Genomic DNA, 16,586 nt, shown 5'->3' on the forward strand with positions numbered 1-16,586 from the left:
CCCTCTTCGGATAGAAGTAATAAGCTAAAGGTTAGTCAACTTTGTTAAGTTTCTAATAAGTCCATTAATATTCAATTGTGGTTTGTGAGTTTGATTGTTCTCTCTGACATAAACAATTGGGCAAAGGATTAACATAGAAAGCTTCTTCTTCTTCCTTGCAGATCTCTTGCCTGCAAAAGCCAGAGGTTACAAGTGTTTGAAAAATTTTCATGTAATCCTACGGCTTTTTAGTTGTAAAAAAGTTTCCTCTCCCTAATTCAACCAATTATATGTATAAAAGCTTGCCTGTCTGGTGGTATTGTCCTCCTATTTCCAAGGAAACGGCGGTGACCTTCAACTGTTGTAGCCATGTTTCCAGTATATGAGGATATAAATACCATCGCCTTCAACAGATACAATGCAGTCCAGAGCAGCCATTTGAGATGCATGATGGATACCAAAAGGTTCAATCTCCTTTGGAGACGCCAATAGTTCCTGAAAAAGTGCAACTATAATAGAGAAACGAGATGTCAGATAGAATCTTATCGAAGAGGAATTAATATTGATTTTATTGACTTTTATGAACTATACATATTTTGTTTATTGACAATAAATTAAAACGAAAAACCCTCACACTTTTCAAATTTTAAAAATCAAAATTTAAATGGACATTAACCTACCAATAAAATCCTTTGGTTCTCTTAATAAAGTCAGCCCTTCGGGACCTTCCTCGAAAATGTAGGTGTTCAATTTAGCTACCAAACTTGGACGAACATACGAAATAATCAGAAGACATGAGGAAATAAAACGGCATATGGCCCTCTGTGATATTTCCAAAAACACAACAAGTTGAATTCTAATATTTTATATATATCTTCACACCAAATAAAATTAATTTGAGATGATCAGAAGTAGAAAAGTAGTGAAGATTGAGAGGTTGGGAATCATGATCCATAAGCTGAAGCAGAAAATTGCAAAACTGGAAGTTTTATTAAACAACAATGCTAATCTCTACTGTCAAAACCACACTATTGAATAACGAGTTCTATCTCAACATTTTTTCTTACTTTAAAGTGGAGCTAGAAAATAACGTACTATTTAAGGCAAAATTTCACGATACCTGACTAACATGAGAACGAGCAACTCGTGGAAGAGAAGATTGGCTCAACATTTCGATAGAGCTAAAGTTACCATCCACACACTCCTCATGCATGAGAATCAAATTTTCAGCTACCTCCCTGCACCATTAGAAGAGAAGAAATTCACTTCGAAATTCACTTCTTGGGAAAGATGTAAAATGTTATTAGATATGTGTTTCAATATGCTACTCTAGAGTTAAATTTGTCTCTATGAAAGATGAAAGCTTGAAAAATTTGGTGTTAAACGAACACCTAAGAGACACTCCGCGGGACTGTATGATTGCTCGCCAAAATTACGTCTACTCCAGCCAGATCAAATATGCATCAAAATATATTACAGGGGGAGGCATGATGTTAGACTTCCTCCACCCCTAAGTCTTATGGCCTAAATGAGCTAATCCATGACACATGCATGTCATGGCGTGGCAAGCGTTGCAAGATGAGTGTTTTGGACGTCTTCCTTAGAAAATGAATTTTTTGAGGACACTAACGATGATACAGGTGTGACGATATTATGCCCTAGTCCATGAGTCAAAGGTTGATATATGAGGCTGCTCTCTTGTACGGTAACCATAAATGAATCAGCATGGACATGTGTTCATGCCTCAACGCATAACACATACGTGTCATGGCGTGGTGAGCGTTGCAAGATGAGTGTCTTGGACGTCTTCCTTAAAAAATAAATTTTTAGTTCATTCAGGTCTCTGATTGTGCTAGAAAATTAGAAAATTTTATGTATGCACACTGGTGAAGGTATCAACTCTGGGTTTTTTTGTTGACTTTTGCAGATAAGAAGGGGTCATGAGGTACACAAATAATTATTATGAAATTAGTTTCGTATGGACTTGTAGTTTGTAATTTTGTTTCATCTAACACAATCCATCCAAGTTCTAGAATAACCCTACTAACTACTATTCTTTGGCTTCTATCGTTGAAATTTCCTCGAATCACACTTCGTCCTCCTTCAATTGTTACTGACAACTTATAATTTGAATCCGAAGTCTCCGTTTTTCAATTGACTATTCTAACCTATACTTCTCCATTTACCACATTAACGGATCTTTTTTCCTTTTTAAGTAAGGATATCATCTCATTTTATTCTTAAAGGAAATCCATAGACCGTTCTAAGAAAGTACCCAATGTAATCATCAAAATATTTCATTCACTTGCCTCAAATTAAACCTTATTAGACAATACTATTTCAAACATTAATTTCGATTCAAAGAATCGACAAGAAATTAGCAATAAAAAATAGAAGTCCATTCTTATATCCAAAACTATCTTTCTCCCGTCCTTTCATACATAATCCTTAAACTAAATTATTTTAAAAGAATGTCCATTATCAAAATCTTGGGAGTCTAATTTCATATTTTAACTCATTTTTTTTCTGCGTTCCCTTCTTTCTAGATTCCAACAACTCTTTGCTTTCCAATTATCCTTTTTTCAAATTCTTTCATTAATTCTTCAAGGAAACTCATAAACCTTTGCTTTCCAATTATCCTTTTTTCAAATTCTTTCATTAATTCTTCAAGGAAACTCATAAACCGTTCTAAGAAAGTACCTTATTTCAACATCATAAAACTTTATTCACTTGCCCTAGCAATACTACCTCAAAATTCTTGTATCTAAACTTTAAAACCAAAATTCTTGTATCCAAACTTATCTCTCTTCCATCCTTTCGTACATAACCAACCATTGAACTTAAAAAATTCAAATGATTTTCCATTATAAAAAACTTGGGAGTAACCAAGTTCAAAGAATTGTCCATTATCAAAAACTTGGGAGTCAAATCTTATACTTTAACCCACAACTCTCGTATCCAAACTTATTTTCCTTCCTTACATACATAATCATTCAAACCAAAAGATTGTCTTTTATCTAACTTATATAGACCAAATACAATTTAACTTTCTTTAGCACTAATTGAGCATATTCTTTATTCTAGTGCTTCATTCCTCTACAATTTCTCTAACCTCATAGTGTGATCTCATATTCCTTGATTCACACTATTCTTCACTTTTCAATTATCCTTGATTCAAATTCTTTTATATTTCTTATTGCATGTGACTTTTATGTGACTTTTATTCTTTGATACATATAGTCCTCCATTTACCACACTAGGTGGATATTTTTCCTCTTTAAGTAAGGATATCATCTCATTTAATTCTTCAAGAGAACTCATAGATCATTCTAAGAAAGTACTCCCTCATAGATCATTCTAAGAAAGTACTCTATCTCACCATCATAATAATTTATTCATAGACCATTCCAAGAAAGTACTCAATTTCTTTGGTCACGTTATGAAACCATATATGCAAAAAAAATCTTCGTGGGAGGGGCATGTTCGTATTTTGTGACCTTCATGAGCATTTTTGTAATTTGCCATTTATAATATTTTACTCTAAAAATCCAAACTTTTTCTAAAAATTCTTGATCATAGTTTGGTCAATTTTTCCTTAATCTTGAAATTCCATCTCCATCAAGAATTAAAAATAGGAGAAGTTTACTTGAAACTGAAAAAAAATGACCTTTTTTTTCTTTTATACTTACTATTTCCTTTTCAAACCTTTCTCAAAGGCTTCTAATCGCTAGGGCATTGAAAATCTCTTTTTTAGGCTCATTAACCTTCCTGGGTCTCTCAATCCTTTTTTTGGATCCCTTAAACCATTCATGGGCACCTTAAACTTACCCGATTATCTTAATCTTACTTGGGCTCTTACAAATTCTCCCCCTCTTAAGAACATTCGTCCCCGAAAGTTCACTTTTCTTATCATGCCTTGGAAGAGTTCTTGGTCTTAGTTATGTCCTTCCAAGTTCCTTGAGGGTCCATGCATGGGGTTGTCCTTCTCTAGCATGTCTTTCTAATTTTCCCTTGTGGCCTTTTGTCCTGCCTTAAGAACGTATACTTATTCTGGTCTTTGTTTTTCTTGACTAATTTGTTAACATCCTTTGTTGAGATTACAAGTCTTTCTTGGTAATCCTTGTGTTTTTCCTTATATTTTGGAGCATATTTTCTTCCTTGCACCTAACAAGTTTTGACACAATCAACCTTGTTCCTTCAAGATTGTATCTTAGAGATTTCTCTTGTTCATTCTTGTACAAGGCTTATTTGTGGGTTCTTAGGGTCTTAAGTACTTCTTTCCTTCTTTCATGGGAGTAAATACTATTTCTCTTTCAAACCTTTCTCAATGGCTTGAATCCATACAATTCCTTGCTAGGACATTGAAATCTCTTCCTTTGGCCCATTAACTTTCTTTGGGTCTCTTAATCCTTTTTTTTGGATCCCTTAAATCTTTCTTGAGCACCTTAAACTTACCGAGTATCTTAATCTTACTTGGGCTCTTACAAATTCTCCCCCTCTTAAAAACTTTCGTCCTCAAAAGTTTACTTTTTTTACAATGCCTTCGGGGAGTACTTGGTCTGAGTTGTGTCCTTCCAAGTTCCTTGAGAATCCTTGCATGGGTGTGTCATTCTACGACTTGGTCTGAGTACTTATTCTAGTATTTGTTTTTCTTGACGGTCTTCTTAACATCCTTTATTGAGCTTACAAGTCTTTCTTGGTCATCCTTGTGTTTTTCCTTATATCTTGGAGCATATTTCCTTCCTTGTACCCAACAAGTTTTGACATAATCAACCTTCTTCTTTCAAGGTTGTATCTGAGAGACTTCTCTTGTTCCTTCATATACAAGGCTTATTGGTTTATTGGTGGATTCTTATAGTCTTAAGTCCTTCTTTCCTTCCTTCATCGGAGTAAATACTATGTCTTTTTCAAACCTTCTCAAAGACTTGAATCCTTATAATTCCTTGCCAGGACATTGAAAATCTCTTTGGCCCACTGACCTTCCTGGGTCTCTTAATCCTTTTTTTTTATCCCTTAAACCTTTTTTTTTGGGCACCTTAGACATACCCAATATCTTAATCTTACTTGGAAAAGTCTCCCCCTCTTACAAATTTGTTCTTGAAAGTTCACTTTTCTTACCATGCCTTGGGGGAGTTCTTGGTCTTAGTTACGTCCTTCCAAGTTCCATAAGGGTCCTTGCATGGGACTAATTTACTATTTTTATAATTTTCTATTTTTAATAAATTAATAATTAGTCCTTCTCTAACATGTTTTTCTAATTTGCCCTTGTGGCCTTTTGTTCGGCCTTAAGGCCATGAACTTATTTTGGTATTTGTTCTTGTTGACAGTCATCTCAACGTCCTTTGTAGAGATTACAAGTCTTTCTTGGTCATCCTTGTGTTTTTCCTTATATATTGGAGCATATTTCCTTCCTTGTACCCAACAAGTTTTGACATAATCAACCTTCTTCCTTCAAGGTTATATCAGTCTCCTTCTTCTACAAGGCTTATTGGTGGGTTCTTAGGGTCTTAAGTTCTTCTTTCCTTCTTTCCTTGGAGTAAATAAAATTTCTTTTTCAAACCACATAATTCCTTGCTAGAGCATTGAAAATCTCTTCCTTTTGCCCATTAACCTTCTATGGGTCTCTTAATCCTTTTGTCCGATCCCTTAATCCTTTCTTGGGCATCTTAAACTTACTCGAGTATCTCTTAATCTTACTTGGTCTCTTACAAATATCCCCCTTTTAAAAACTTTCCTCCTCAAAAGTTCACTTTTCTTACCATGCCTTAGGGGAGTTCTTGGTCTTAGTTATGTCTTTCCAAGTTCCTTGAGGGTCCTTGCGTGGGTTTGTCCTTCTCTGACATGTTTTTCTAATTTGCCCTTGTGGCCTTTTGTTCTGCCTTAAGGCCATGTACTTATTCTTGTATTTGTTCTTCTTAACTATCATCTCAACATTATTGGTTGAGATTACAATTCTTTCTTAGTCATTCTTGTGTTTTTCCTTATATCTTGGAGAATATTTCCTTCCTTGTACCCAACAAGTTTTTACATAATCAACCTTCTTCCTTCAAGGTTGTATCTTAGAGACTTCTCTTGTTCCTTCTTCTACAAGGCTTATTGGAGGGTTCTTGGGGTCTTAAGTTCTTCTTTCCTTCTTTCCTTGGAGTAAATAAAATTTCTTTTTCAAACCACATAATTCCTTGCTAGGGCATTGAAAATCTCTTCCTTTTGCCCATTAACCTTCTATGGGTCTCTTAATCATTTTGTTCGATCCCTTAATCCTTTCTCGGGCATCTTAAACTTACTCGAGTATCTCTTAATCTTACTTGGTCTCTTACAAATATCCCCCCTTTTAAAAACTTTTGTCCCCGAAAATTCACTTTTCTTACCATGCCTTGGGGGAGTTCTTGGTCTTAGTTACGTCCTTCCAAGTTCCTTGAGGGTCCTTATATGGGTTTGTCCTTCTTTAATAAGTTTTTCTAATTTGCCCTTGTGGCCTTTTGTTCTGCCTTAAGGCCATGTACTTATTCTGGTATATGTTCATGTTGACTATAATCTAAACATACTTTGTAGAGATTACAAATCTTTCTTGGTCATCCTTGTGTTTTTCCTTATATCTTAGAGCATATTTCCTTCCTTGTACCCGACAAGTTTTTACATAATCAACCTTCTTCCTTCAAGGTTGTATCTTAGAGACTTCTCTTGTTCCTTCTCCTACAAGACTTATGGGTGGGTTTCTTAGGGTCTTAAATCCTTCTTTCCTTGGAGTAAATACAATTTATTTTTCAAACCTTTTTCAATGGCTTGAATCCACATAATTCCTTGGTCGCATTGAATATCTCTTCCTTTTGCCCATTAACCTTCTATGGGTCTCTTAATCCTTTTGTTCGATCCCTTAATCCATTCTTGGGCATCTTAAACTTACTCGAGTATCTCTTAATCTTACTTGGTCTCTTACAAATATCCCCCCTTTTAAAAACTTTTGTCCTAAAAAGTTCACTTTTCTTACTAAGCCTTGAGGAGTTCTTGGTCTTAGTTACGTCCTTCCGAATTCCTTGAGGGTCCTTATATGGGTTTGTCCTTCTCTGACATGTTTTTCTAATTTGCCCTTGTGGCCTTTTGTTCTGCCTTAAGGCCATGTACTTATTCTTGTATTTGTTCTTCTAAACTATCATCTCAACATCATTGGTTGAGATTACAAGTCTTTCTTAGTCATTCTTGTGTTTTTCCTTATATCTTGAGAATATTTCCTTCCTCCTTCACGGTTGTATCTTAGAGACTTCTCTTGTTCCTTCTTCTACCAGGCTTATTGGTGGGTTCTTAGGGTCTTAAGTCCTTTCCTTCTTTCCTTGGAGTAAATACAATTTCTTTTCCACATAATTCCTTGCTAGAGCACGGGAAATTATCTTCCTTTTTACCATTAACCTTCTTTGGGTCTCTTAATCCTTTTGTTAGATACCTTAATCCTTTCTTGAGCACTTTAAACTTACCTGAGTATCTCTTAATCTTACTTAGTCTCTTACAAATTCTCCCCCCTTTAAAAAATTTCATCCTCCAAAGTTTACTTTTCTTACCATGCCTTGGGGGAGTTCTTGGTCTTAGTTATGTCCTTCAAAGTTTCTTGAGGGTGGGCATGAGTTTGTCCTTCTCTGACATGCTTTTCTAATTTGCCCTCGTGGCCTTTTGTTCGGCCTCAAGGCCATGTACTTATTCTGGTATTTGTTCCGGTTGCCTGTCATCTCAACATCCTTTGTTGAGATTACAAGTCTTTCTTGGTCATCCTTGTGTTTTTCCTTATATCTTGGAGCATATTTCCTTCCTTGTACCCAACGGGTGTTGACATAATCACCTTCTTCCCTCAAGGTTGTATCTTAGAGACTTCTCTTATTCCTTTTTCTACGAGGCCTATTGGTGTGTTCTTAGGGTCTTAAGTCCTTCTTTCCTTCTTTCCTTAGGAGTAAATATTATTTCTTTTTCAAACCTTTATCAATGGTTTGAATCCACATGATTCCTTCCTAGGGCATTGAAAATCTATTCCTTTTAACCATTAACCTTTTCTGGGTCTCTTATCCCTTGATCCTTTTTTGGGCACCTTAAACTTATCCAAGTATCTCTTAATCTTACTTGGTCTCTTACAATTTCTCCCCATTTTAAAAACTTTCGTCCTCGAAAGTTCACTTTTCTTAACATGCCTTGGGGGAGTTCTTGGTCTTAGTTATGTCCTTCAAAGTTCCTTGAGGGTCCTTGCATGTGTTTTTCCTTTTCTAACATGCTTTTCTAATTTGTCCTCGTGGCCTTTTGTTCTGCTTTAAGGCATGTACTTATTCCGGTATTTGTTCTTGTTGTCTGTCATCTCAAAATCCTTTGTTGAGATTACAAGTCTTTCTCGGTCATCCTTGTGTTTTTCCTTATATCTTGGAGCATATGTCCTTCCTTATACCCAACAAGTTTTTACATAATCAACCTTCCTTCAAGGTTGTATCTTAGAACTTCTCTTGTTCCTTCTTCTACAAGGCTTATTGTTGGGTTCTTAGGGTCTTAAATCCTTCTTTCCTTGGAGTAAATACAATTTCTTTTTCAACCATTTTTCAATGGCTTGAATCCACATAATTCTTTTCTAGCATTGAAAATCTCTTCCTTTTGCCCATTAACCTTCTTGGGGTCTCTTAATCCTTTTGTTAAATCCCTTAATCCTTTCTTAGGTACCTTGAACTTACCCGAGTATCTCTTAATCTTACTTCTTCTCTTACAAATTCTATCCCTTTTAAAAACTTTCGTCATCGAAAGTTCACTTTTCTTACCATCCTTGGGGAGTTCTGTCTTAGTTATGTCCTTCAAAGTTCCTTGAGGGTCCTTGCATGGGTTTATCCTTCTCTGACATGCTTTTCTAATTTGCCCTCATCTTTTGTTCTGCCTTAAGGCCATGTACTTATTATGGTATTTGTTTTTGTTGCCTGTCATCTCTAACATCCTTTATTGAGATTACAACTATTTTTTGGTCATCCTTGTGTTTTTCCTTATATCTCGGAGCACGTTTCCTTCCTTGTACCCAACAAGTTTTGACATAATCAACCTTCTTTCAAGGTTGTACCTTAGAGACTTCTCTTGTTCCTTCTTCTACAAAGCTTATTGGTGGGTTCTTACTGCTTAAATCCTTCTTTCCATCTTTCCTTTTTTCCTTCGAGTAAATACAAGTTCTTTTTCAAACATTTTTCAATGGCTTGAATCCACATAATTCCTTGCTAGAGCATAGAAAATCTCTTCCTTTTGCCCGTTAACCTTCTTTGGGTTTAATCCTTTCTTGGGTACCTTAAACTTATTAGAGTATCTCTTCATCTTACTTAGTCTCTTACAAATTCTCCCCCTCTTAATAACTTTCCTCTTTGAAAGTTCACTTTTCTTATAATGCCTTGGGGGAGTTCTTGGATTTAGTTATGTCCATCAAAGTTCTTTGAGAGTCCTTGCATGGGTTTGACCTTCTTGACATGTTTTACTAATTTTCCCTTGTGGCCTTTTGTAATGCCTCAAGGCCATGTACTTATTCCGATATTTATTCTTGTCGACTGTCATCTCAACATTCTTTATAGAGATTACACGCCTTTCTTGGTCATCTTTGTATTTTTTTCTTATATATTGGAGCATATTTCCTTCCTTGTACCCAACAAGTTTTGTCATAATCAACCTTCTGTCATCTCAACATTCTTTGAAGAGATTACAAGTCTTTCTTGGTTATCCTTGTGTTTTCCTTATATCTTGGAGCATATTTCCTTCCTTGTACCCAACAAGTTTTGTCATAATCAACCTTCTTCCTTCAAGGTTGTATCCGGGAGACTTCTCTTGTTCCTTCTTCCACAAGGCTTATTGTTGGGTTCTTAGGGTCTTAAGTCCTTCTTTCCTTTGGAGTAAATACAATTTCTTTTTCAAACATTTTCAATTGCTTGAATCCACATAATTCCTTGCTAGGGCATTTAAAATCTCTTCCTTTTGCCCATTAACCTTCCTTGGGTCTCTTAATCCTTTTGTTAGATCCTGTAATCCTTTCCTTTGGCACCTTAAACTTACCCGAGTATCTCACCTTAAACTTACCCGAGTATCTCTTACTCTTATTTGTTCTCTTACAAATTCTCCCCCTTTTAAAAACTTTCGTCCTCAAAAGTTCACTTTTCTTACCATGGGGGAGTTCTTGGTCTTAGTTATGTCCTTCCAAGTTCCTTAAGGGTTGTTGCATGGGTTTATCCTTCTCTGTCATGTTTTTCAAATTTGCCCTTGTGGCTTTTTGTTCTGCCTTAAGGCCATGTACTTATTCTTGCATTTGTTCTTGTTGACTATCATCTTAACATCCTTTGTAGAGATTACAAGTCTTTCTTGGTCATCCTTGTGTTTTTCCTTATATCTTGGAGGATATTTCCTTCTGTACCCAACAAATTTTGTCATAATCAACCTTCTTCCTTCAAGGTTATATCTTGGAGACATCTTTTGTTGCTTCTTCTACGAGGCTTATTGGTGGGTTCTTACGGTCTTAAGTCCTTCTTTCCTCCTTTCCTTGGACTAAATACAATTTCTTTTTCAAACCTTTTGCAATGGCTTGAATCCACATAATTCCATGCTAAAGCAATGGAAATCTCTTCCTTTTGCCCTTTAAGCTTCTTTGGGTCTCTTAATCTTTTTGTTAGATCCGTTAATCCTTTCTTGAGCACCTTAAACACACCCGAGTATCTCTTAATCGTACTTGGTCTCTTACAAATTCTCTCTTCGTCCTCGAAAGTTCACTTTTCTTACCATGGGGGAGTTCTTGGTCTAAATTATGTCCTACAAAGTTCCTTGAGGGCCCTTGCATCGATTTTTCCTTCTCTGACATGTTTTTCTAATTTGCCTTTGTGGCCTTTTATTCTGCCTTAAGGCCATGTACTTATTCTGGTATTTATTCTTGTTGACAGTTATCTCAACCTCCTTTGTAGAGATTACAAGTTTTTCTTGTTCATTAGTGTGTTTTTCCTTATATCTTGGAGCATATTTCCTTCCTTGTACCCAGCAAGTTTCGACATAATCAACCTTCTTCCTTCAGGGTTGTATCTTAGAGACTTCTCTTGTTCCTTCTCCATTAAGTCTTATTGGTGGGTTCTAAGGGTCTCAAGTTCTTCTTTCCTTCTTTCCTCGGAGTAAATACAATTTCATATCATTTCTTTTTCATTGGCTTGAATCCACATAATTCCTTGCTAGGGCATTGAAAATCCCTGCCTTTTGACCATTAACCTTCTTTGGGTCTCTTAATCCTTTTATTAGATCTCTTAATCCTTTCTTTGGCACCTTAAACTTACCTGAGTATCTCTTAATCTTACTTGGTCTCTTACAAATTCTCTCCTTTTTAAAAACTTTCATCCTCGAAAGTTCATTTTTCTTACCATGGGGGAGTTCTTGGTCTTACTTATGTCCTACCAAGTTCCTTGAGGGTCCTTGCATGGGTTTGTCCTTCTCTGACATGTTTTTCTAATTTGCCCTTGTGGCCTTTTGTTCTGCCTTAAGGCCATGTACTTATTCTTGTATTTGTTCTTCTTAACTATCATCTCAACATCATTGGTTGAGATTACAAGTCTTTCTTAGTCATTCTTGTGTTTTTCCTTATATCTTGGAGCATATTTCCTTCCTTGTACCCAACAAGTTTTTACATAATCAACCTTCTTCCTTCAAGGTTGTATCTTAGAGACTTCTCTTGTTCTTTTAATTGACCATTAACCTTCTTTGGGTCTCTTTATCCCTTTATTAGATCCCTTAATCCTATCTTGGGTACCTTAAACTTACCCGAATATCTCTTAAATCTTACTTGGTCTCTTACAAATTCTCCCCCTTTTCAAAACTTTCATCTTCCAAAGTTCACTTTTCTTACCATGCCTTGGGGGAGTTCTTGGTTTTAGTTAAGTCCATCCAAGTTCCTTAAGGGTCCTTGCACGGGTTTGTCCTTCTCTAACATGTTTTTCTAATTTGCCCTTGTGGCCTTTTGTTTTGTCTTAAGGCCATGTACTTAATTTGGTATTTGTTCTTGTTGACTATCATCTCAACATCGTTGAGATTACCGTCTTTCTTGGTCATCCTTGTGTTTTTCCTTATATATTTGAGCATATTTCCTTCCTTGAACCCAACAAGTTTTTATATTATCAACATTCTTCCTTCGAGGTTGTATCTTAGAGAGTTTTCTTGTTCCTTCTTCTTCAAGGCTTATTGGTGGGTTCTTAAGTCCTTCTTAGTCCTTCTTAGTCCTTATTTCCTTGGAGTAAATACAATTTCTTTTTCAATGGCTTGAATCAACATAATTTCTTGCTGGGGCATTGAAAATCTCCTCCTTTTGCTCATTAACCTTCTTTGGGTCTCTTAATCCTTTTTTTGGCACCTTAAATTTACCTGAGTATCTCTTAATCTTACTTGGTCTCTTACAAATTCTCTCCTTTTTAAAAACTTTCGTCCTCGAAAGTTCATTTTTCTTACCATGGGGGAGTTCTTGGTCTTACTTATGTCCTACCAAGTTCCTTGAGGGTCCTTGCATGGGTTTGTCCTTCTCTGACATGTTTTTCTAACTTGCCCTTGTGGCCTTTTGTTCTGCCTTAAGGCCATGTACTTATTCTTGTATTTGTTCTTCTTAACTATCATCTCAACATCATTGGTTGAGATTACAAGTCTTTCTTAGTCATTCTTGTGTTTTTCCTTATATCTTGGAGCATATTTCCTTCCTTGTACCCAACAAGTTTTTACATAATCAACCTTCTTCCTTCAAGGTTGTATCTTGGAGACTTCTCTTGTTCCTTCTTCTACAAGGCTTATGGGTGGGTTCTTAGGATGTTAAGTCCTTCTTTCCTTCTTTCTTTGGAGTAAATAGAATTTGTTTTTCAAACCTTTTTCAATGGCTGGAATCCACATAATTCCTTGCTAGGGCATTGAAAATCTCTTTCTTTTGCCCATTAACCTTCTTTGGGTCTCTTAATCATTTCGTTAGATCCTTTAATCCTTTCTTGGGTACCTTAAACTTACCCGAGTATCTCTTAATCTTACTTCGTCTCTTGCAAATTCTCCCTCTCTGAATAACCTTCCTCCTTTAAAGGTCACTTTTCTTACGATGCCTTGGGGGAGTTCTTGGTCTTTGTTATGTCCTTCCAAGTTTCTTGAGGATCCTTGTGTAGGTTTGTCCTTCTCAGACATGTTTTTCTAATTTGCCCTTGTGGCCTTTTGTTCTGCCTAAGGCCATGTACTTATTTTGGTATTTGTTCTTGTTGACTGTCATCTCAACCTCTTTTGTAGAGATTACAAGTCTTTCTTGGTCATCCTTGTTTTTTCCTTATATCTTGGAGTATATTTCCTTCCTTGTACCCAACAAGTTTTGTCATAATCAACCTTCTTCCTTCAAGGTGGTATCTGGGAGACTTCTCTTGTTCCTTTTTCTACTAGGCTTATTGGTGAGTTTCTAGGGTCTTAAGTCCTTCTTTCCTTCTTTTCTCGGAGTAAATACAATTTCCTTTTCAAACCTTTTTCAATGGCTTGAATCCACATAATTCCTTGCTTGGGCATTGAAAATCTCTTTCTTTTGCGCATTAACCTTCTTCAGGTCTCTTAATCCTTTTGTTAGATCCTTAATCCTTTCTTTGGCACCTTAAATTTACTCCAGTATCTCTTAATCTTACTTGGTCTCTTGCAAATTCTCCTCCCTTTAAAAACTTTTGTCCTCGAAAGTTCACTTTTCTTACCATGGGGGAGTTCTTAGTCTTAGTTATGGCCTTCCAAGTTCCTTGAGGGTCCTTGCATGGGTTTGTCATTCTCTGACATGTTTTTTTAATTTGCCAGTGTAGCCTTTTGTCCTACTTAAGGCCAAGTACTTATTCTGGTATTTGTTCTTGTTGACTGTCGTCTCAATATCCTTTGTTGAAATTACAAGTCTTTCTTGGTCATCCTTGTGTTTTTCCTTATATCCAAACTTATCTTCCTTCCTTACAAACATAACCATCAAACTCAAAAAATCCAAAAGATTATCCTTTATCTCACTTATAGACTAAAAACCAATTAAACTTTTCTTTAGCACCAGTTAAGTATAATCTTTATTCTAGTGCTTCCTTCCTCTAAAATTTAACAAACCTCTTTTTGTGATCTCTCATTCCTCCATTCAAAAGTTTTTCGCTTTCCAATTGTCCTCAACTCAAATCCTTTCATACTCAAATCCTTGTGTTTTTCGCTTTAGCATCGTATTCCTTGATTAGAACAATTCTTCACTTTCCAATTGGCTATTTGAATATGTAACCCCACGTCTACCACTGTACACATAATGTTTCCTCCTTTATGTGCATAATACCTAGTGTTATTTTTTCATTTAATTCATCATGGAAAGCCATCTCCCCTCATCTTAATGATTCATCCAATTTACAAATCTTGCCGTAAAACAAACCTCCTTGCTTAGTTGCTTGATCATTATCTCTAATTCAAACTCTTTAGACAAAAAGGAATTCTCCACTTCAGAATAGACCCTAGTGTTGTGTCTCTTGTAATGACCAAGGATCTAGAACATCTCTCCTATGGTCTTGCCCAGCCTACAAGTTGTAGTTCCATGGTGGAAGAGTTTCTTCTTCATCCCTTCTTGAAAACAGATAAAGAAGAGATTATTTAAAGCAATTTTATGGAATTTTTATGTTGAAAGAAACAATAGGAATTTCAAAAGGATTGGAAGACCTTGGGGTGCAGTGTAACCTTATAGATCACACCTCTGTATGGTATGGGAGAGTGTGTACAATTTTTTGTAATTACCTTTAAATCTTATTTTGTTTGATTGGAGTATCTTTTTAGGTCAATTCGGCTTTTGGGGATATGACACCCGTTTCTTTTAAACTATCCTTTAGGTCTTATTTTGCTTGATTTGAGCACCTTTATGGGCACTTGGGTTCCTCTTGGGATGGTTTTCTAGTGTTCCTCTTGTATTCTTTTATTGATCTCAATGAAAGCTTCACTTTCATTTTTTTTTTTTTTAAAAAAAAAAAAGATCTATTCATAGCTACCTAAAAAGCTCAGAAAACAAAAGATGTAATTTAATTTCTTACTCATGAACCTCTTTCAAATTTAACATTCATTACCATCCTTTATTGTAGTTTAATCATTTACTCTTAGAAATAAAAACATGATATAGGAAGCACAAAGAACATAAAAAAAGGAAAGCAAAGACATAATAAAAGTTAAACGTAGGAATCTAACCTTATTAAGACCACAACATTGCCAAAAATGTAATTCCTGCAAGAACCAGACCGGACATATGGTAGTTCATGATGTCAAATCACCCAAGTGTATACATGATGTTGGTTATGATTGCTTGTGGGAGTTTTTTAGAGGGTAATATTAAGGTCGCTTTGTAGAAGCAAGAGGGTATCTTTTTGTTTTTTCTGAATTGTAGCTTGGTTGAGCATTGAGGAGAGGTGGGAGCTCCCAAAACTCCCTTGGCATTGATAAAATAGTAAATATATGATTCAAGTTCTACCAAAAACAAGCTAAAAAAATTTTAGTGTGCCAAAAACTTGTTCTATACTGAAAGGAAACTTGTTCGATTTTCGTTACAGGATATTTGCCTCAGTTGGAATGCCTTCTTATATCCTTTGTAGCTTCTTTTGACCACAGGATCATTTTCTTTTGTTCACTTAATTATTTTTGAACCTCTAAACAAGAATAACCTCTGAAGTTCTCCTGTGAACCCCTAAATTTAAATAGCCGGCTGTACCCTTAAAATTTCAAACCCAGAACAACGACCCAACTACCCATAAAACTAAAAGGCTGAAAGCGAAATTTGAAGGCAATCGGAGGAAGAGAGAGCAGAATCATCACTGTACACATAAAATTTCAAACTCAGACCGGCGACCAAACTACCCGTAAAACTAAAAGTCTGAGAACGACATTTAAAGGCAATGAGAAGAAGAGAGAGAAGAATTATCACTGTACCCTTAAAATTTCAAACCCAAAACAGCGATCAAACTACGCATAAACTAAAAGGCTGAAACGAAATTTGAAGGCAATCAGAGGACGAGAGAACAGAGTCATTACTGTACCCTTAAAATTTCAAACCCAGAACAGCGACCGAACCACGCATAAAACTAAAAGGCAGAATGAAGGTACTTCACCTCTATTTTTCATCACCGAGACGAGGCGAGAAACTTCTTTCAATTCTGCTCTCTCTTCCTCCGATTGCCTGGTAACAATCTAGCGTTTGGTTTGGGCAACGAACACTCGAAAAGGGAAGAGGCCGTTGATGGAGCCTTGTAACGATCTAGCGTTCGGTTTGGGCAACGAACAGTCGGAAGGGAAGAGGGCGTTGATGGAGCGCTCTGATTCTAATGTGAGAATGTGCCGAAGAAGAGGGTGTGAGTGCGGGAGAAATATATAAGCCCGAGTGAAATAAGCGGGGGCCGAGACAGCTGGCACCCGAGAATGGCGGGTAACGGCTCTGAAGACCGTTATGACTTTGACCGTGGAAAACCGTCGACGATATGAACGTTGAAGGTTATATTTCCGAACCTAACAAAACCCTTGTCGCCGGAGAAAACGAATGAAAGGAAAAATGGAGACCAATGACGTGGCTCTAATTTCTAACTTTTATTTATTTATTTATTAATATT

General features: G+C 36.2%; 1 non-coding gene across 1 annotated transcript; it reads right to left on the reverse strand.

Annotated features, from left to right (window-relative positions):
* On the reverse strand, nucleotides 1-16,535 carry LOC111799185 (uncharacterized). The gene is made up of 4 exons (XR_015421783.1): nucleotides 16,092-16,535; nucleotides 1,100-1,217; nucleotides 286-488; nucleotides 1-170 (listed from the first exon to the last, which is right to left on the reverse strand). It is a non-coding gene; the product is annotated as an uncharacterized LOC111799185 (transcript).
* Nucleotides 16,536-16,586: the final 51 nt, after the last annotated feature.

This window comes from Cucurbita pepo, chromosome 7, assembly GCF_057944985.1.
Source record: "Cucurbita pepo subsp. pepo isolate OVF chromosome 7, ASM5794498v1, whole genome shotgun sequence".
Classification (NCBI taxonomy): domain Eukaryota; kingdom Viridiplantae; phylum Streptophyta; class Magnoliopsida; order Cucurbitales; family Cucurbitaceae; genus Cucurbita; species Cucurbita pepo.